Source organism: Lutzomyia longipalpis, chromosome 3 (genome assembly GCF_024334085.1).
Source record: "Lutzomyia longipalpis isolate SR_M1_2022 chromosome 3, ASM2433408v1".
Lineage (NCBI taxonomy): Eukaryota > Metazoa > Arthropoda > Insecta > Diptera > Psychodidae > Lutzomyia > Lutzomyia longipalpis.
In genome coordinates, this window is record NC_074709.1 from 5,046,320 (window position 1) to 5,067,334 (window position 21,015).

General features: G+C 35.1%; 3 protein-coding genes across 3 annotated transcripts in view; all 3 read left to right on the top strand.

Moving 5' to 3' along the window:
• Positions 1-21,015, top strand: part of LOC129791558 (trifunctional purine biosynthetic protein adenosine-3) — a 1,078,967-nt gene that overhangs the window by 372,708 nt on the left and 685,244 nt on the right. The window lies entirely within an intron of this gene.
• LOC129791559 (potassium/sodium hyperpolarization-activated cyclic nucleotide-gated channel 3) overlaps positions 1-21,015 on the top strand; it is a 1,048,222-nt gene that overhangs the window by 231,604 nt on the left and 795,603 nt on the right. The window lies entirely within an intron of this gene.
• The window catches only part of LOC129791618 (uncharacterized), a 32,784-nt gene that overhangs the window by 6,226 nt on the left and 5,543 nt on the right, over positions 1-21,015 (top strand). Inside the window, exon 2 of the mRNA XM_055829856.1 lies at positions 15,289-15,411. The gene's annotated coding sequence lies outside the window, so the exon portion shown is untranslated. The remainder of the gene's footprint in view (positions 1-15,288; positions 15,412-21,015) is intronic.

Genomic DNA, 21,015 nt, shown 5'->3' on the forward strand with positions numbered 1-21,015 from the left:
CACTTCATTTTTTTAATTTGAAGGGAAGTGTTTCATCTTTTTGAACGTTATGCGCTAAAGTAAAGTATATGACGAAATAATTTTCTAGTGCACTAAAAGAATTAAAAGAGAGAATTAAATACACCATAGTGACGTCATTTTTTGCATTTCTTGACAAATATTTGCAGAATATTTCCAAGAAAATAAAAGGTTTGATTGAAGATCTATAAATTCCTTCATTCTCAACAAGGTAATACGTATCGCGATTCTTTCCTCAAACGCGGAGTTTTCCCAGAAGTAAATGAATAAACTCCTTTTGCAAATATTTTTTTGCAGTGTATCACTCATCCCTTTTCATCGCGGATAAATGAAAACCTCTAATTCGATGGGAAAAGCAATGTGAAAATCCTCTTTGCAACTCTTGTGAAAATGAAATTTGTTGTCGCAAAATGTTCATTCCACCTTGTTAAGTGAATTAGAATGAATTATAAATTCACGTTAAATTGCACACTGTGGAATGAATTTGATGTGCGGAGGAATGAAGAAGAAAAAAAAATAGGCAAAAATTCAAGCTGAAGAGCCGAAGCAGAATGCCAAAAAGCCGCGACACAAAAGGGCGTATAATTGCCCATTTTTCTCTTCTTTGGTGCGAAATTACACGGAACATTACGTGTTTTCATTCGTTGATGATGTCTTTTCCGTGAAACCTTGTATGTAAATTTTTTTCTCTCTCTGGTACGCACTGCAAATACTAAAGTAGCCAAAAATACTACCTATAAAGAAATATAACTAAAAATATATTTATATATGTATGTAGTTCTTGGTTTAAGTATTTTATTGCAGTGTCTCTCGTGTGCAAGCAATTTCGTCATTTTTTTTTGCGAAATTTCCCCGCGAGTATCATCACCATCATATAAAAACACCGCGCGCATTAAATATAATTAAATGGCATGGAGTGCAAGAAAACATCTTTTGTGTGCTAGTTAGCAAACGTCACGGAAATGTTCATAAATTGAGAAAATCGAGCAGATGGAGAGAAAAATGATCTGAAACTTCAATTCCCCGGCATTTTCTTCCATTCCCCCGCAAAATACTGTTGATATAAATCTGGAGGAAGTCACCATACATTTTGTGAAGAGCGCGATAGGTAGGAGAAACATTCAGTCGTTTTGCTCATTACTCTTCCCAACTACACTAATGAGGTAATAACAATTCCGCCAGTGAGATTACAACGAGACATTCAACATCCAATTACTTTTGAGATTCTCTCTCTAGAGTGGATTGTGTGTTATACCCAAAGACTTTTCTTCTTCCTCTCAATTCCAACAACATCTTTTCTTTTCCCATTTTTCATCAATGTGTGACAATGCGCGGAATTGAGAAGTAATAATGGATGGAAAATCAAATTTTGATAAGTTCTAATTAAGGATTTCTTATAGGATATGTATTTTCCTAGATCTTGTGAATTTGAGATAAAAATTTCAAAAGGAAAAAAATGTCTCCATTCCATCAGAAGAAATTGCACCATCAACGAGAAAATGTGACTGAATTTATTTTCTCCTCAGTAAACTCAATAAAAGAATCATACACTCAAAACAATAGAAGTATGATAAATTGCACAAATGGAAAAGAATGAAGGGCAATTTATAACAATTCTTCTTTAACCCTTTAAGGTCCGCGCCTAAACTGCTGGGCTGATTTTGGAAATTTTGCTATTTTCCAACTCTTTGGGCCTAATTATATGAATTTCAGTCGAAAAAAAAATTTTCCAACTTACGGATTTTCCGGAAAAGCTTTGGGTCAGCATATGACCCAATGGACCGCAAGGGATACAAAACACGGATTTTTGATATTCACAATTAAGAAGCACTCTGTGTCCGTGGCCGGTAATGTTACCCCCAAGACGCCTCGGAAGCACCCTGGGATGAACTACAATGAGAATCAGACCGACCAGAAGTGGTTTGGTCAGGATTTTCAGTGTCATCCCAGGTGAAGGTTCCTCTAAACACGCACCTTGCCACAGTTTTACGGTCAATTTACCACTTATTTGCCACATATTTGGATAAAACTTAACGGAACACTAAAGGGGGATACACATTCCTCCATCAGAACACATCCCAGCCAGAGATTCTGGCCAGGAAATCGCTCAAATATCTGAAATTCGGGGCCCATTCAGCCACTTCTCCACACTGTAAACACGCACCTTGTCACGGTTTTGCGTTAATTTTACCACTTATTTACCACAAAATTGCATTAAACTTAACACAACACTAAAGGAGGATACCCATCCCTCCATCAGAACACATCCTGGCCAGAGATTCTGGTCAGGAAATCACTCAAATCACTGAAAATCGTGGCTCATCTAGCCACTTCACCGCACTGTTTATGTATGGGAAATGAGTTGTCAAAAATTCCGCGTTTTGTATCCCTTCCCGTCCATTGGGTCATATGCTGACCCAAAAAGTTTGGAAAAGCTTTTTGGAAAATTGGTTCAACTTTCAAGGTTCCCATAAAGCAATTTTTTCTTGTTATTTAGTCTATTTATAAGATTCAAGTCGATTTAGACTATCGGAAAACTATAAAATAGGAAAAAATGCCGATTTTCAAAGTGCTGAAAATCGACCAATTTTTCCCAAGTTTGATGCAAAAAATCGACTATAAAGGAATTAATTGGACGAATCAAAAAAATATGTCTTGAAAGGTTGATCCTTTAGCTTTATACTGGCGAAGAAAGCATCCAAAAATATTAACTAGAAGTATCTCTAAAAAATCATTTTCGTTTTGGGTCAGGGTATGACCCAAAAAACGTTAAAGGGTTAATCTCCTTCAATTTCTTATAAAAAGTTCTTTTCTCCAGTTTAGTTTAAAATCATTTTCTTTATCGATCATTTTTCTCTAAAAGTATACATATATAGCTAAAATTGATAACTTTCTGCCCCATTTTTCCATTCAATTGTCTCACAAAAGTCATTTTCGCAAAGTGTGTTCTTTTATCATTTTTCTCGTGAAACATTAGCGAGAAAAATAAATCGATTGTGAATAATTCAATGGCAAAAGCTTTTTGCCATTAGAACGACTCTCTGTCTCTTTTGGCTTTCACAAATTCCCACAGAGCTCCACACTCTGCACACACATTTTCCTGCCTGTCCTCCCACTTTCCATCACATAGAATTTCAAGTCGTTTTTTTGTGTGTTTGATATTCAGAAGTGGCTCGAAGAAAAAAAAATCGTCACCGTTCCGGCAATTATTAAGTCATTTCTATAAATGACAGAAATATGGAGGAAACTCCGCCTAACAGTGCTCGAGGAGTTAGTTAGCATTAAGTAACTCAGCTCTGTTGTATTTGTTTACGTTTACCTACTTATTTTTTTTGCACAATATATGTACCTTAATAACATCATCAAATGGTGATTTATTGTGAAGTAAATGTGCGCGCGAAAAAAGGAATTCTCTCTCTAAGTTTGGAAATCCTATTAAAGACAGACAATTAATTGCCATTTGTCAGCATTTTTTTCTTCTACGCAATTCATAAAAAATGCTTCCAAGTTTAGTATAATAATCATATGGCACACCTTTTCTGCAGAAGCTTACAAAGCAACAAAAAAATATATATGCCACAAAAGTCTTTGAAGGAAATTGATTCAATTGATTTCTTATCTTACACCGGTTCTCAGCTTCTTTACCTACTTCGCCGTGTTCATTCAAAGAGATGAATTTAACTTTAAATAGGTACCAAAATCACCAGAGTTGCGGCATTTCTGCTGCCAGAACATAAGACGCGAGAGACCACCTGGTGTCCCGTAATTCTTAAACTTCGTATTGAACGTTTTTTCCGTTAAACTTTTAACACTAAACTTGGCGCACTTGTTGCTCAAGTTTTTCCACCCAAACTTCCCCGCACCAAGAACGCAAAAAAAAACAACCAAAACCAACCAACAATTGCCAAATCACGTTTCTCACGATCATATCGCGCATAGTAGGATTATATTTTCATAGTAAAGTGTATTATATTTTCTTCCTCGATTTTACAAGGCAGAGAATGAGATCGATTAAGAAGGTAGTATTATTACCAATTCAATGTAACAACCAAATTCATACAATTCACGTTTTCTCTGAAAGTTTATAAAAGCACATTTTGTGTGAGATTAAAGCGTATGATTCACAACTCAGATTGTTCAAGTTCGCATACTAAATAAGCTGGAGCATTTTCGATTACATTCTTCGCCCTAAAAAGGGGGTTTGCCATTGAATAAGATTTTTTTTTATGAAAAAATATAGTGAAGGATTTCTTCTGAATCATTGTTAATTAAATTGCTTTTTTTTACTTTTAATTTAATTTAGAGTTCTTGCTTTTCCTTCTAGAGATGTGAAACAAAAGGCATTTTATCTATTGTTAATCTATATAATAAAGAAAGGAGTTTATTCATTTTTATATGAGTCTTGACAAAATTCCAAAGAAAATCGAAAAAGAAATTAAAAGAAAAACGTTAAACAGACTCACAAATTTTCACGGGAAAAATGTCTTTTTCCTGCTGAGAAAAGTCTGTAAAGATGTAGGTACCTAAAAATGCAAATAGTGACGTCACTATGGTGTTTTTCTGTCTGTTTTAATGCATAAAGTTTTTACGTTTATAATTTTTCGGAGAATTTTGAAAGGATAATTTTTTGTCTGAATTATTTGAGAAGAAAAACCAAAACTGTGACGTCATTGTGATTATTTTTGGGCAAAACATTGACAATTTATTTTTCAGTTGATCCCAGTAAAAAAGAGAAAGACTTTAGCGTTTTCTTAAACATTATTGATTCTCTACAAAATTATCTATGACCTAAATGATTTGTCGATTAACCTATCATAGAAATGAATAAACTCCTTTGCTTCATAACTTTAAAAATTATTTTTATTCTCACAAAAATGATTGTATAGAAAAACATTGAAAATTGTGGAAATATTCGCCTTATTCTCAATATCTTAATATATAAAGCTGAAAATGTTTGTCTGTCTGTCTGTGGCACATGAACTCCTCCGAAACGGCTGGGCCGATCTTGATGAAATTTGGTATGGAGGTAGAGGGGGTCTATACGAGTTGCAAGCGCTATATGGGATTCCGCCCCAACCCCCCTTTATAGCGCCCCCACAGAAAAATTGATTTTTCCCATTTTCTACCTGCTGAAGGGTCAGATAACGGGATTTTTTTATTTTAAGAATTTTTCGGGGTACCGTAGTATTCATCCCCCCTACTAATGTCCCCCTTTTACAGCTTAAAATTGAGTTTGCTCACACGTGATTGGGGGCTCGGGTTGACTAGTTCTCTAATAAATCTGTAGTAATATTCCATTAATGAACAGCCCCTTAAGTGTTCTCTCTTTCTCTTTCTGAATTAATCATTTTCTAAAATGTATCTCTTGCAATTTTTTTCCCATATCCCTCCACCTAATATTCCTTCTCAATATTTGAGATCAATGTGTTCGTTCTATTTGTTGGCTCCACAACATTGTGCTTTTTTTGCACAAAACTCGTACACGCCAATGTGTTCTAAATTTATGCAAAATGATGTATTAAATTGATAATGGATGGCGAATGTGCCCAAAGCAAATATTTAATGGAAGGTCTTGTGAGATCTCACCGTAATGGTTAAAAATTACCAAAGAATATCAACATGAAATTGCTTATAATGGTGTAACAACGTTTTCAAGATAATATTCTTGTGTGTGTGTTGTACTCTTCTAACTCTTCTTTAATGCTTTTTATAGATGGTAAAAAGGGTGATCCCCTCCCCCTCCTCGGCTCTTTTGTCTATCCACTATGTATTTTCAACTATTCCCCAATGAATGTTTTATTGGCATTTGCGCTTCATTATGGAGATATCTTAAGAGGTGGAAATTGATCTACTCTCGAGCATGGAGAATCATCTTGCATTATAATTCACGTCTCATTTTTTTTTCTTCTTCTTCTTCATCAAATGGTACATAATTAATTAACGATTGGCGGAAGAAAACTTCCATAATTAATAAAAGCATCGCTCTCTGTTGAGATATCGTTCATCATTTCGTATTGGTACATAAGTAGTTTTTTTTTCATCTTCTGTGCACATTTCTTTTTCCTCAATAAAATCAGTGAGGTAGATCTCGTGTTTCATTAACGAAATGTCTGTGAGAGTGAAGAAGAAGAGGGAAATGGGGAGGAAAACAGGATGGAATTAAATCATTTTGCCAATCTTCTTTCTAAAACGAAAAGCCACTTAATTAATAGACAAATTTACCTTTCCACAAACATATCCCCGCAAACTATTGATGGGTTTGTGAAGAGTTAACAAGCGCTTTTGAACTTCTCTTCCCGTCTTTCCCTTCCACAACATTTTCCTGCCCATGTGGTGTGCCCCCGTAAACCTAGCGCGGTGTATTCCCTTTTAGGAATCAATTTGCACTACATACATTAACTGGTCTTCCATGGGGTATTACCGCCTCAAATCACACAGTCTAGCCGCTCTTCCCATCATCATCAACCTCATTATCTAGTTTGTTCGTGTCACTACTCAATGAACTCCCAATGACCCTCGCATTTTCCACGAGACTTTCCATTATATTTAGTCCACGCACACCGACGGCTTCCGCGTAGGGTCATTAAATGCTCATTATCTGACCCATCAGTACAAAAACATTTAAAGTTCATCAGTAATTTTTGTGTGGATAAGTCAAATTAGAGTTTTGAGAAAAAAATTCATTATATTGGCGTTGCTAATTCCATTCAAGATGTAGCAAAAGGGCATCGATAGGTGAGAAATCAGTGCGGCGGAGGAAGCCTAATTATGTTGTTTATGTTACTTTACAAGAGGTGCTTTGTTAAATTATTTGCACGGAAGACAAATTTAATTAATAAATGAAATTTTACAAAATCCGCAGTCATAAAATATACAAGAGGGAGCTTTTCTATATACATATGTACATATCTTCAACAATACGTTGATTGTGCGAATAGTTTGCCATTGGAGATATGCAAACAACGAAAATTCCTCAAATTAGTGGTCATCGCCACTCTTTATTGTCCTCAATTTCTCTTCCATCGTGGAAAATTCAATTTGATGCTCAATTGATAAAACATTCAATTGAAATTAAATTCACGAAGTGTTGCAATACAAAAGTCCATCTACCTTTCTCCTCACTCCCTGCAAATACTTCGTTGAGACTATTTATTCTTTCTTCGTTTATTTTTTGTTGTTGTGCTTTTCAAATACATCTCCTCACACTACATCTCCTCTCACAATCTAATTCATCCAATTTGCGCGTAATGCTACAACAGTTTGAAATTTTAACAAGTCATTTCCAATGTTGAATATTGGTCATTCTACTCCATACCACGTCTCTCTCTCTCCCTCTTCCACTTCTTCACATTTGGAGTATTTGTGTTTGGAATAATAAATTATCTATGCTCTGTATATCAAATTTACACAAAAACGCAATGTTGGGAGAGTGAAGACGCAAAGAAAGAGGTATAGAGTACCAAAAATGAGTCTCAATTTACACACTCACTTAAATGCATCAACAAAACTTTCTTGTGTGTGCCACTCAAAGCTGATTAATTAATTAGGTGTATTGTATGGTACCCCAACACTGTTGTCCGCGCTCAATGGAAATTTTATGTTTTTAAGCAACATAGATTCTCCCTATATGTACTACATGCGGTATACAAATTCCGAAAAAAACAGCCCATTCTCTCAAAGCAAAGATTTTCTTCTCACGCGGGAACTCAACAATTCCGTTAAAATGATTTTTGTACACTCTGTGCGCCAATGACCCGAAGAAAGGTAAGCAAAAACAAATTAATTACATGTTATTTTCAAGAAAACAGTACCATCGCGATTGAGAAGAAAAAGCCCCCCGCGAGATAATACGTAGCGACTGCACACAATTGCCCAGCGGCTCCTCATCTCTGTGCTTTACTTTGTTTTTCTTTTTTTCTTTTTCTGTGCCACTAAAGACACATTTAGCACTCAATCCCAATGCTAATTGAATCCCCTTCTGTCTCTAATGATATTTCTATGATTGCAATATGAATTGTATATACTTCCATCCCGTTGATTGGACTCACTTTGTGTCATCAGATCTCTTTGCCTTCCACATCTTCCTTCTTTATAATTTTGTATCATCGCTGAAGCACACAAAGAAGAGAAAGGTGAGATTAGACACTTGCACAGGTCCGTTAGAAGTCTTGAAATTCACTCAACACTTGCCGTGATAGTGTCACGATGCAAATCTTTTTTCCTATGAGACACACCGCTTAAGAGTATTTATATGGAATGATCACGAGAAATTTCTTTGCATTAGAGTTGAGTACAATATGCGGTAGTTTACTTAATTATGTATCTACACTACCTTCAAAAAGTTTCCGGGCAAGCAAAAATGGGGAATTTTTGAAGGCAAATTTCAAGTAGATATATCTCCGGTTGTGGTCAACCGATTTTCAAACATTTCTAGTTTTGGAAAGGTACATTTCTCATCTTTTCAAAACTGTTAAATTTTTGAAAATCGGTCAATCCGTTATTTTTTGGCAGCCCTTTTGGTAAAGCTAGGTAAAAACGTTTTTTATTATGTGCATTGTAAGTAGGTAATTGGAAAATATTTTTAGAGAATTTTTCAGTCAGGAGAATAAAGCTTTTGGGACTATATAATCTTTCTTCTGTGAGTTTTCGGTTATGTTGAAAGGCTTCATGAGGCTTGCAGAGAATTAGTTCTTTCGATGGTAATGATTACAAATATGATTTGTAAATGAATAAGAAGAAGAAACTGCGAATAATGAGCTCTGATTGGTGTATAAATTGAAATAAAACGTTTTCATTGGCTTCCAATTCTTTAGAGGGTGGAGTCTCAGTGTAAGGTTAATTTAAACAAAGTTTTTATTAAAATTTTGAACATAAAGACTTCTTTAGAGAATTTCCCAGTAGAATAGAATACATTATTATTTAAAAAATTAATTCAAGGATTTTCCTGACCACATCTTCCTTTTTCCGCAAAAGCCAACATCTCAACTCATCCATACAAAGCACCGAATTCATTGAGTTGTAAACAACACTGAATGTGCAGTTCGTGTTTCACAGAATATTCCTTCCATCTGGCTAAAATAAACCAATATCAACTCTCTTCTCCTACATCCACCCACATGACCAATTGAAAAATGATACGTTTGATTTTTCGAACTTCTCATGGGGATTCAATGTAATACCAAAAAGCCACCATATCCAATTATTCCCTCATATGTCCATACACAACAAAACTAATGTCAATTGCTATTGCGGTATCGTTTTAACCATCCATGCCATGGGTATTGTTACTACCTTCTCACACCCTATGTAGAAAGAAAATGCCATGCGATACATGTGACACACTTCCGGAGAGAGAATGTGCCTCCTTTTTGAGTCAAAAGAGCAACGCGCGCGACCAAATACAATATTTTTCTCATCGATTCATGTGCTCGTTCTCCTCATCCGGCACTTGTCTCACCTGCCACGACCGAGAGATGGTTTGAAAGAATGAAATTTGCATCGAGACATCCCACTTCTGTACATGTATATATATATTGTATCCCGACTATACGTGATTTACAGGTAGTGAAAGACACGAAAAAGACAACCGCAGTATATTGGAAACAAGTATCAATTTCAATGCATATGAACCGCATGGACTTGGACTTTTGTGAGCAACATAATGTGTGTTTGCCCTCATATGAGATTCGATATTGGTATAAAGTTTAGCAAATACCGTGTCACCCTCCAGCATCTTTCACCATCTTTCGCATTCCCATAGAGCACACTCCCCCTCCCTGGAGGAAGGGCACACATCTGGAGTCCTCGAGTTCATAATAATAAGTGCATTATACTTTGCATCCAATGGAGCTTTTTGGCACACACAGCATTTTGCTGGAGCTTATTTGTTTGGTGCGCACCATGTGAATGAACGCCAAGAGACATTGCACAGGGCACACAATCAAGGTTGGACAAATATTACAAGAACCATACACCTTGTGTTTTATCTCCATAATACCAGTTAACATTTCTTCCTCATCTTTCTTCTATATATAGAAAAGGGATTTGGTGCAATTAGGAATGTTGCAAAAACAAATATGACATAAAATTGTTTTCAGAAGAAAAGGAAGAACAAGGAGTCAATTTTATTTTTATTTTATTCAAATTTATTTGACAGAACTCTTTTTGACAAATCTCATTTTGATAGGACTCTTTTTTGACAGAACCTTTTTTTACAGACCTCTTTTTGGCAGAATTAATTTTGAAAAGACTCTAGAAGAATATTTTTTGACAAGTCTATTTAGCAGAACTCTTTTAGGCAGATCTCATTTTGGTAAATCTCATTTTGACGAGAGTTTTTGACAGGACTCTTTGATTGAACTATTTTTGACAGAACTCTTTATGACAGAACACCTTTTGACAGAAATATTTTTAACTAATAGAACTTCTTTTGACCCATTTTTTCTAGTCTTTGAAAGCTGTTAAATTGGCACAAATTCAACAGTTCTCTCACATTTTACTTCTTAAGAACATAAACCTTTTAACCCCATTTAAAACAAATTAAAAACCTAATTAACAAATAGGAAGGAAGTAACATTAAACTAAATTACTATCTGCCACATTTCTTTTATTTTATTCCTCTTTTTTTCGTGATTGTATCGAATCATCGATAGTTTTTTTTTCTTCTCCAAACCATCATTGGAAGGAGAGACAGCTTTTAAATCCTAAAGTGCAACAAGTGGCAATTAATCACTCAATCTACCCATCAATCTCTTCATCGCTCTTTGAGATTCATAGATTGAATGCCTCGGGAGGTCACACTCGTGAGAATTTTATTCTCTGTGTGCAGCATACCCACTAATTGAGTACCATTTTGTCCATTGATAGTCGCCCAGCATCAATGAAGATGTCGGTGGAATTTCTCACAAGATAATTACAAAATTTAATATTTCTCCTTCTTGTCGTGACATCTAATGGTTACCCCCCATTATCCCGGTCAAAGAGTTGAGATTAAGTGATGCATTAGTGATGCCATTTAATGAAATATTCAATGAATACGTACCACAATAATTAAAATATGTGTTTGAATGGTGGTTGAATGGTTAACTCTGTGAGGGATGGATTAATGGAGTTAGAAGTGGAGTGAATGAAGAAGAGAAATTTATAAGTAACTGACAACCCATCAATTCTCACCATCTTCACATCTTTCACATCAAAATATAATTTTGTATTCTAGCTGAAACTTTTGCGGTGCACACAGAACATTTTCTTGGTGTAAAAGATCCTCCGATGTTGGATATTATATCGTCAGGAAATTCCATTAAGACATTGAAAATTGTATCATGGAGTTTGCAACATAAATGCTCCAAATATAAATGAGAAACTTTCCAAGATGCTTTATGTACCTACTAAAAATTAATTTTAAATGTTGGAAAGTTTTTGAAATTAATCAAAATCAGTTAAAATAAATATTAGGTATACCTACATATGAATTACATATAATGCTAAGATAAGTGTCAAAAGCAAAACATCGCTGAAAGTTAGAAGCAACAATTTACTTTCTAGTTTTAATAAGAAAAGAAACATTTTGGAAATTTTCAAAAGTTTCCTTTGCAAATTTCTCCACAAGGAATCCTACATGCAATAAACGTAGCTTTCTCCACTATCTCACTTCTTGTAATCTTAACTCATGGAGATGCAAGTAAGTTACTCTCCAGAGCACACACGGAAAATTCTCTGTTCCCGTTTTCATCATATATAGCAAACGGTAATGCACCTCCCAAGTCTTTCCCTCAATCACGTGAAAACCTGAAATCCTCATCAACTTCTCAGGTAACATTCTCTTTGATCTGGAAGAGTTCCAACATACACACACACACATATCATGCTGAGGGAGTGCAGCATGTTGCATTCTGTGTGACTAATTAAGAGCACTGCTAAGAAGTGAATGTGCTTTCATTGAAACTCGCGCACTGAGTAAACATGAGAACGTGGCAGAGCGGGAAAAAGTTTAAGTGCAGGAGAAAGAAGCGAAAGACACACGCCTTTTGGCATTCAATTGCACACCCAACAATGCACTACATAATTAATGATTGAGGCACAAGAAGGAACATGTGGTTAAGGATGGTGGTGTGAGATTGAGAATTGAAGAATAAAGTTGTAAAGGGTACAGCTTGATTCACCTAATGAAGACTTTGTTGTCAATTTTAATTTGAATTCAATACTTTGCTGTTTAAAATAACCTTGCAATGAGACTCCACCCTATTAAGGAGTGGTATAGTCAATGAAAACGTTTTATCTGAATTAAGCAGCCAATCAGAACTCTTATTCTTTGTAGATCTTATCCACTAATTCTTCTTCTTCTTATTTTTTATATCATTTAAAAAATTTATTTAAAGCACATAATTACAATCTAATCAAAGGCAGAATTTTCATGCAAGGTTGATTAAAATAGAGCATAAATCCTCATAGAAATTAACATAAAATGATTTCTTTAACCGACAGCGCCGTTTTGAATCGAAATTTCTTACCTTCTGTCACTTTGACATTAAATTTTAGCAATTGTCATTCTGCAACTGTCATTATTTAAATGTTGAAAATTTCAAATTTTCTCTTTAAATATTTTACATAATTTTTTTTCCATTCACAAAGTTCATAAATAACGCGACATAAGGAAAATATCCAAAATATCTGCCCTCATGACATTTCACATGGTAATATGAGATGGTTAGCAAACACAATATTATAATTCGCAGCATAACTCAAAATACCTGATGTAAGAATGAAGTATCTCCTTTATGAAAAACCATCCGTGGCAAGTGGCAGAAATTATAAATTTTAATTTTTGCCTTTCGAGTGTGCCAAAGAAAGGTTGTAAATCTTATTTTATTGCCTTAAGTGGCGAGTAAATAACTCAGTTGAATAAATTGAACATTTTTCTTTTGAAAAAAAAAGAAGAAGAAATAGTGGTCAATGGAGAAGCCATCATCTTCCGTTATCAAAATGCCCCACACTTTGGTTGTCGTGGGATTTCTTTGCACAACCGATGATGGTGTTTGGATGGGGAATCACACAAAACCCGGGAGGAAGGTGATAAATTGTTGAATAAACTTTCCAAATAGACACACCACATTTATTAGCAAAGCTCCAAGAATTATTTTTCTCATCTCACTACCCCAACCGGCTTGGGAACCTCAATTGAATTAATTAGAAATTCCTCCTTCTGTCGCGGGGGCATGCGGTGTGTCAATGCGGAAACTTCCACGCTCAAGGATGAGGGTGTGGTTTGCAAAATAAACAAATTAATTAAATTCCCCCATTAAGCGATGGATTTGGATTCCGATTGACTATCAATCGTCTTGTATTATACGGGGGGAGAGGCTACCACAAACGGTTGGTAGTGCAGTTAAACCACAAACTTACGATCAAGATATACCGGACAGATTATGTACATAAGTCTTAATGAAAACATTATCTGTACATTGAGACATAAAGCAATTATGAAAGGACATTGTGTTCCTTTATAATGAAGCCAACATACAAATGATCGGACATTGATTTCTTATGCAAAATTACTGTTTGTATTTAAATTACCTCAATCTGCATCTTGGCAGAGATATTGTGAAATGAAAATATATGTAGGTATCACTACATATCTTGCCATTTACATAAAAATCAATGCGCAAATATTGTCATCACACTACTTATAAATGGAAATTGCCAAAGATAATTCCTTCAATCAATTTCACAATAAAATGCAATAAATCCATTTTCAATTTTCCCACGAAATTGAAAATTTTTAAATCCATACCATTACCTACATACCTATATATGAAAGTGAATTATTGCAGCACATTAATTATGTGCTGTTTAGTTTGCAATTTTCTTTGGATGAATAAAATACATGGGGAGAACTTTATACAGCACAGGTGGAAAATTTCAAAGTTCATCACACACCCATTTGAAGAAAACCACAAGAAACTTGTTATTTTTTTTTTTACCTGTTCACCTCCGTGGCATTATAATAAAATTCTAAATGTGCTAAAGTGTAGAGTAGAGAATGTTTATGACAGAGTTGAATTAAAATTGTTAGAATGTTGACGAAAAGTCATGTTTGGTTGCTCCTGAAATTCGTTCACAAACTTCCTGAAAATTTAAAAGCTTTCTTTTATCTGGCACTGATGACATATGCTCGAAATGACAGTTATTGATAAACTGTCAAAATAGTGACAGATGCAAGGACACGCCGTCAGTCATATTTAATAAAATATTTCCTCGCAATCAAATTCAAATTTTCAACATTCCACCAAAAGCATACCAAACTTGCACATAGACCATTTATGTACATAGTATGATGCGGAATGTGACTTTTGACTTATTTTCCCCGCATATATACACCTGACTGAGGTGGAGTTTATAGTGTAGCACTCAAACGTGCTTCGCTACCACCACCCTCCCCCACACAAATGCCTCTAAGTGAGAACATTTACAGCACAAACCATGAGTACCAACAAATTCATCATCGTCGTGTGTGCAAAATTTATGCCATCCAATTGTGATTTGCCGTAATTCCAATTAAAACTTTCCTCTCTCCGCATCGCATATGGAATTTTCTTCTTCCATAGCATATGCGAACAACCCCCAAATGGCCTCTTTCGTGTCTAGCTTGGTAAATTCACATGAAGAGAACAATTTCAAGCACATGTGTGCCCTGCAATTACCTCTCGCGACCAATTTACAGAATCCCCAACTGCAAAATCAATTTAAGCACACAAAGTTCGTTGCAGATTTACCTACATATAAAACTCCCGCCAATAGCCTCTTTGGCATTCACCTGAAACAGGTACCTTTGGCAGAGAGAGAGAGGTGACAAGGTCAGATGGTTTATGTTTTATGGTGTTTTGATCTCTTACACTCCTTTACACCAAATGTGCCAACATAATGTCTATGTATGTAGTATACATAAGCAAAGCTGGTGGAAATAATAGAGTTTAGAACTTTTGGTAAAAGAGACTCTGGGCGCGACAGTAAAAAAAACTCATCATTCGATGACTTTTCTACCACACAAAGTACTCATTTTACCGTGAAAAGTATAATGATTTTTTCTTCATTGCCTTTTCCCTTCATTTCTCTCTCATTCTCAAATAGAATCTCGCTCTGGTAGAATCCGCACACTCCTCGCGTCGTTTTATTTCTTCATTTTCATGCTGACATCGCTCACCCAACTAAGTTATGAGTTGCACACCGATCAATTGATTTTAATTGCTTTTCTCCACCTCTTCTCTTTTTCAGATCTATATACTACGTAAGAGGTGCCAAGGGAAACGCAGTGAGGAGCAAATTGAGATGCATTGTGTGCAAGTAAAGTGATTTTGAAAGCACACTTAGTGGACAAAGATGACTCACACATTGAAAGTAAGTTTTCGTACAAACTTTACTCTTTAACTTTTTTTTTAAAAGAAAATTCAATTAGTAGGTTACTATAAAAGGCAATTTTATAATTGAAAGTAAGGTAGAGGAGAGCGGGGCAAAAAAAGTCAGTTAAGGACTTTGGATAAAGCTCAAATTATTATTTTAGTTTATTTTGGGGGCTTTTTCATACAGGACTGGATAAACTCCTTTAAAGTCATCGCAAAATTAAATTTCTTCAAAGTCTTGAACTCATTTTCAAACAACTTTTATATCAAATGATTAAATTCAAACATTTGTAAAGAAGGAGAAAAAAACATCCTTGAAGCTTTCAATCTTTTAGAAAAGATAAAGAAATCAATTTCTTTCAAAGCTCTCATTGAAACTAATTCTCAGAATAATTTCTTATTTATAAAATAAAAATATTTTCAAATTAAAAACATTTTACTAAACAGATCTTTTCAGAGAAAAATAATTTTCATTTTTCATTGAAATCTGTCTTTTATGTTATAATCCCATCCTCTTGCACGAAGCATTCTTTTTAAAAGGAAAAGCCTTTGATGTAAAACTTTTCCAAACAAATATGGAGAGTAAAACTTCTTCATAGAGCGTGGGAGTAGTAAATTGATTTCATTTTTGCATGGTGGAAAAAATCATATTTAAATCTTTAGGGAGACAAAGTTTAATGGAATTTTTTCTTGTGTGCCAATTCCCTTTTGCAGTAGAGGTGAAAATTCGTGTGAAGTACCTATGAGAGCTTTTCTCTTTCCCCTTGCAAATCCACCCCTGTAGAATATTCGCTTTTGTACTGATATCAATTAAATTTTGCATACAGAATAAATTGGCATCCTCCCTTGACCTTTTTCCCCGTAGAATATCCTTTCTTTTTGCGCAACAATTGATTTTTGCACCATTTCGATATTTTCTTTGGCATATTCCTTTGCTATGTATAACCGATTTCCCACGATTCATGGTAAGCGCGATGCTGATTGTTTTTTTTTTTTGCAAAGCCCTCAGCGAGTTCTTGAGCACCGCGCCGCGGACTGGGAGTGGGTACAAAAGCCAAGCAAGAACACACGCGGCGGACAAGAAAATTTATTGTAAATGTATTTACACTGCAGTTGGGATAATTTGCCGTTTAATGAATTGCTGGCCAAGTGTACATTTGTATAAATCACGGCTTGATACATGAGATGCCCTCCGCCGCACATTGGCTGCCTCTTCTTTTTATCTTTTACCTTTAGTCTCTCTCTCCACCATCCCCACAGGCTCAACTTCCATCTGCGGGAGCGCGCGTTTTTCTTAACCCAGCATTGCTATATACAAAACTTTGCGCCTTTGTCCACAATTCCACTCAATTCCCCATTCTTTTCCTCATTCTCCCTCCATTTCAAACCTTCTTCGCCTTATTCTTACACCGCGTGCCTCTTTTTTTTATCTTCATTCCATTTCACCGCGAACAATTGCAAGGAATTTGTTTGAGTGGATGCGAAAAAAAGAAGAGGAATCGCACCACGAGTTGCACAAGTATTTGCACTTTGTGCCACACGCCTTTGTGGATTTGCATAATTAAACGCATGTGTCACTCTCAATGAACTCGCCTCCTCCTAAGACAATAATTCGCCCCGGATGACCACATTCCCCTCACAACTTTAACATAAGAAAATCTCCTAGGCGATGAAATTGCCCAGAAATATTTTCAGGGTGCACCAATGAGCTCGTAAATTACCTCGCAATTGAGATCAACGCGCGGGATGGGTGCACATAGGCCACTTCTTGCTCTCTATGCCACAACCAAATGGAATGCAAACTCCAGAGTATTCACATTGTTGGTGCACTGCACATCACAGCACAAGAAAAGACGCATTTTGCAAATAGCTTTCCCCCCTTTCCTTCCCCCGCGCAATATTCATTTCTCTCAATATTTTATTATTATTAAAATACATTATAACTCTATTCTCTCTCTCTGCCCATTTCTTCGAGCCATTCACGATAAAGTGTGAGGTGAATATATGTGCGGCACATGATCTAAATGAGACTGGTAATGCTACAATATGGAGAAATTCAAGGAGAAGCACGTGACCCAAGAAAATTGTACACCACACGCGAAACACGGAACTTTCCCCGCGTGTGATAAAATGTCTCTGATAACAATTCAGCCCTATTTCTCACTTCCTTTCACCACAGCTTCCTTTGCAAAAATTGTAATTTATTTAGTAGATTTCTTAGTTAGATTTGTTTACTTCCGAGAAAGAAGTTAAACGATATTTACTGTAAAATTAATTTTAAAAAAATGTCAAACGTTAGAAAATTTACGTTAAATTATAGGAATAAATAACTTGAGAGGGGAACGACGAACATTAATGAAATATACGTCAAACATTAACCAAAAACGTTAAACGTTAAACCAGGAACGTCAAACTTTTAAGAATGTCAAACGTAAGAAAATGAAAGTCAAACATTAAAACAGAAACGTCACACGGTAAACCAGAAAAATGTCAAAGGTTAGAAAACAAACATTAAACGTTAAATGTTTGAAGGAAAACGTCAAATGTTTGAAGGGAAACGTCAAACGTTTAACCAGAAACGTCAAAAATTTAAAAATGTCAAACGTAAGAAAAAGTGAAATGTAATTTTAAAAAAGTCAAGTATTAAGAAAAACATGAAGCTTTAGAAAAATTGTTAAACGTTTAAAGAGAAACGTCAAATGTTTAAAGAAAAACGTCAAACGCTAGAATTTGAATATAGCAACCACTAATGTGATTTAGTAATTTAAAATCAATTAAATTTTCACAAAACCTCTACTCAATCTATTATTTTGCTAGGTATCCGATAAATTCAACATCCCCTAGAGTAGATTCCTGACTACGCGACTATTGGTTCAAATAAACCTTGCACTGAAGCTCCTCCTTTAAGTTATTAAGGAGAACGTTTCCCCAAAAATTTATCACCCATCAGAGGATTCTTCTACGAAACGTTCGAATATAATAGATGTAAAACGAGTTAAATTCTTTATGAAGGCGAAGCTTAGGTGTAAGATAGAATTGAACTAGTTGTCAAATACAGTGGAGACGCCAAGTTAACCTTACGATCTTATGAATATTTTTCAAAAAACTTTCTTATCAATTTTGTTAACTTTGTTAACCACACTGTGAGTACACCAGATTGAAAATATCTTCCAACCTTGCATTAGATTTAGAATTTTTTTCTTTTTCAACCACTCATTGACACCCATTCCCAGAATTTTTCATCCCATTCCTCGATTTCTCATATGAAAACTATAATGTTTGCTTCTTTACGTTGTACAAGGGCAGAAGAATTTTGCTATGAGCTTTGAGAGCATCTAAGTAAAAGCAAAATGTGCACAGATCATTAAATCCCGCTGCATGAGAACCACTCTATTAGGTCAGTCCATGACGCCAAATGATTCTACGATTTTCTTGTGCTCAACCAGAATTCCATCTATATGCCATTTTCTTCCTCCACATGACTTTTATGTCTCAACATTCTTTTGCTATACATTCACCAACATAATCATTATAGTTTCTCAATGCCAAAAAGATGTTTTAGAAAAAAATAAATAAACCAACAACTCTGAGCTTTTTTTTCTCTCTTCTCATCCTAATATGTATGTAGTAAGAAATTGAGAAAGGGAGTGGCTGATTCTTCATTTTTCTTCTTTTCTTCTTTTTTTCTTTCGTCTATTCTTTGAACGAAAAATCTCTTGGCTTTTTTTCCCTTCTCATTACATTTGACAACATCATTTGCGATTCCATAGCATATTTTATTTTGCAACTGAGACAGCACTACACACAAGATTCCCCCAGCTTGCATACGAATGTGAGAGAGATGAAAAATTATCACTATATAGTAATTCATCCATCAACTTTTCATGTCACTATCATTTATCTCATGGTTCTCTCCCTTCTGCCCATCTCTCGCATGACTTTGCCACTTTTCGCATCATTCCGCGTCATCTTGTGGATGTCAATGAATTTTCCAACAAATAATCTGACCTTTCTTACCCATGAGAAATCTTTATATGTGCGCACCAGTTGCAGTAGCGCGTAGGATTTGCTATATGTACAGCAAAATTCTTATATTGCGCAAATAAATACTTGAAAAGATCTCTTTGGGTTTTTCAAGGAGAAAACATACATTTTAGTGAGCCACAAGAATGCGTGTGTGAGGATGTGAATTAGTTCTGTGGGCTGAAAGACACTTTGAGTGATGTTTATAAGTGCATTATGAAAAATATCTTCTCAACATGTCCACAGCAGAGAGGAAAGGTTACTTTGAGTAGGTACGTTTAGGGTAGATTTTGAGAATTTTTTTCCAATGTAAAATTTGTCCAGTTTCTATCATTTCTGAATTGTTTTTTAAATCTACAAGAAAGGAGTTTATTCATTCCTATATATGGGCTAAATTTTCATTTGAGAAAACAATCTTATAGACGATTAAAAGAGAATGTATAAGGAAATGCCAAATAGACTTACTATTTTCCATTGAAATCATCTGGGAAAAGCTTATGAAAATTTTCTCAAAAATTTACACATTGACGTCACTTTTGTATCTTTTTGTCATGATAAATGTATGAAGCATTGAAAAATACTTTGTAAAAAATCATTAACGATGCATTAGCGCGAATGTTTCATGTTTCATTTTTTTTTAATCCCAACTCATCCTAAGGTCTTCATGTTTCATGAATTACGAGAGATAAAAAAATCACAATAGTGACGTCATTTTCAGAATTTTTAGGCAAAATAGCTGCTTAGGAAAAAGTTAAGTATTTTATTTGACGATTTCTTATCCTCTTTTTAGTTTTCTTAAAAATTACTCATATGCAAAAAATTCCTATACAAGTGTAAATGGTTCACCCATATAGAAACGAATAAACTCCTTTTCTTATAAAGAAATTGGCAGTATTATTATTCCCAGCAGTGTTTCATCTTTTCGTATTTGTGATAGAATTTTCGCGTGAGTGTATAAATAAATTGCCACCTCAAGGCCCTGAATTGACAAGTGCTGTATAGCCCACAAGGCTTGATATGCAATTTCTTCTTCTCTAATTCCATCTGACCACAAATTCAGCCTTTAATTTGAATTGCGTTGTACGTACTTCCAAACATAATAAGGAAATGAACAAACCATAATTTCGTGAAATGCAAAATTAACTCCAAAATCAAATAAAATTTTCCATTATAGAGAAATTCTTCGTCTTTTAGAAGGAAATTTCCTTTTCTTCACGAAGTATCATCATTGTTGAATTGCATTGGGGCACAATTGAGTATTTAGTGGTGGGCTTTTTTGCCAATAAATTGTCTGTGTGCAGATTATAGCATAGAGAGAGAAAGATGGCTTAGAGCAAAAGGAGTATATAAATAAAATTTATCGTTTCAAAGATTATTTTATAGTGCAAAATCCACAAAAGTCTCACAAGCAAGAATTTGCAGAGGCAGAGGGTGATTTAGTTGAAGAATGTCTCAACACTTTATACACATGCGAAGAAAAAACCTCATACTCTGTCAGTGAACCAGAGTGGGCAAAAATAATTGTCCTCGCAAGAAAACCATCCATGCGAAGAAGATCCATTAGAGGAAATATTTGCAG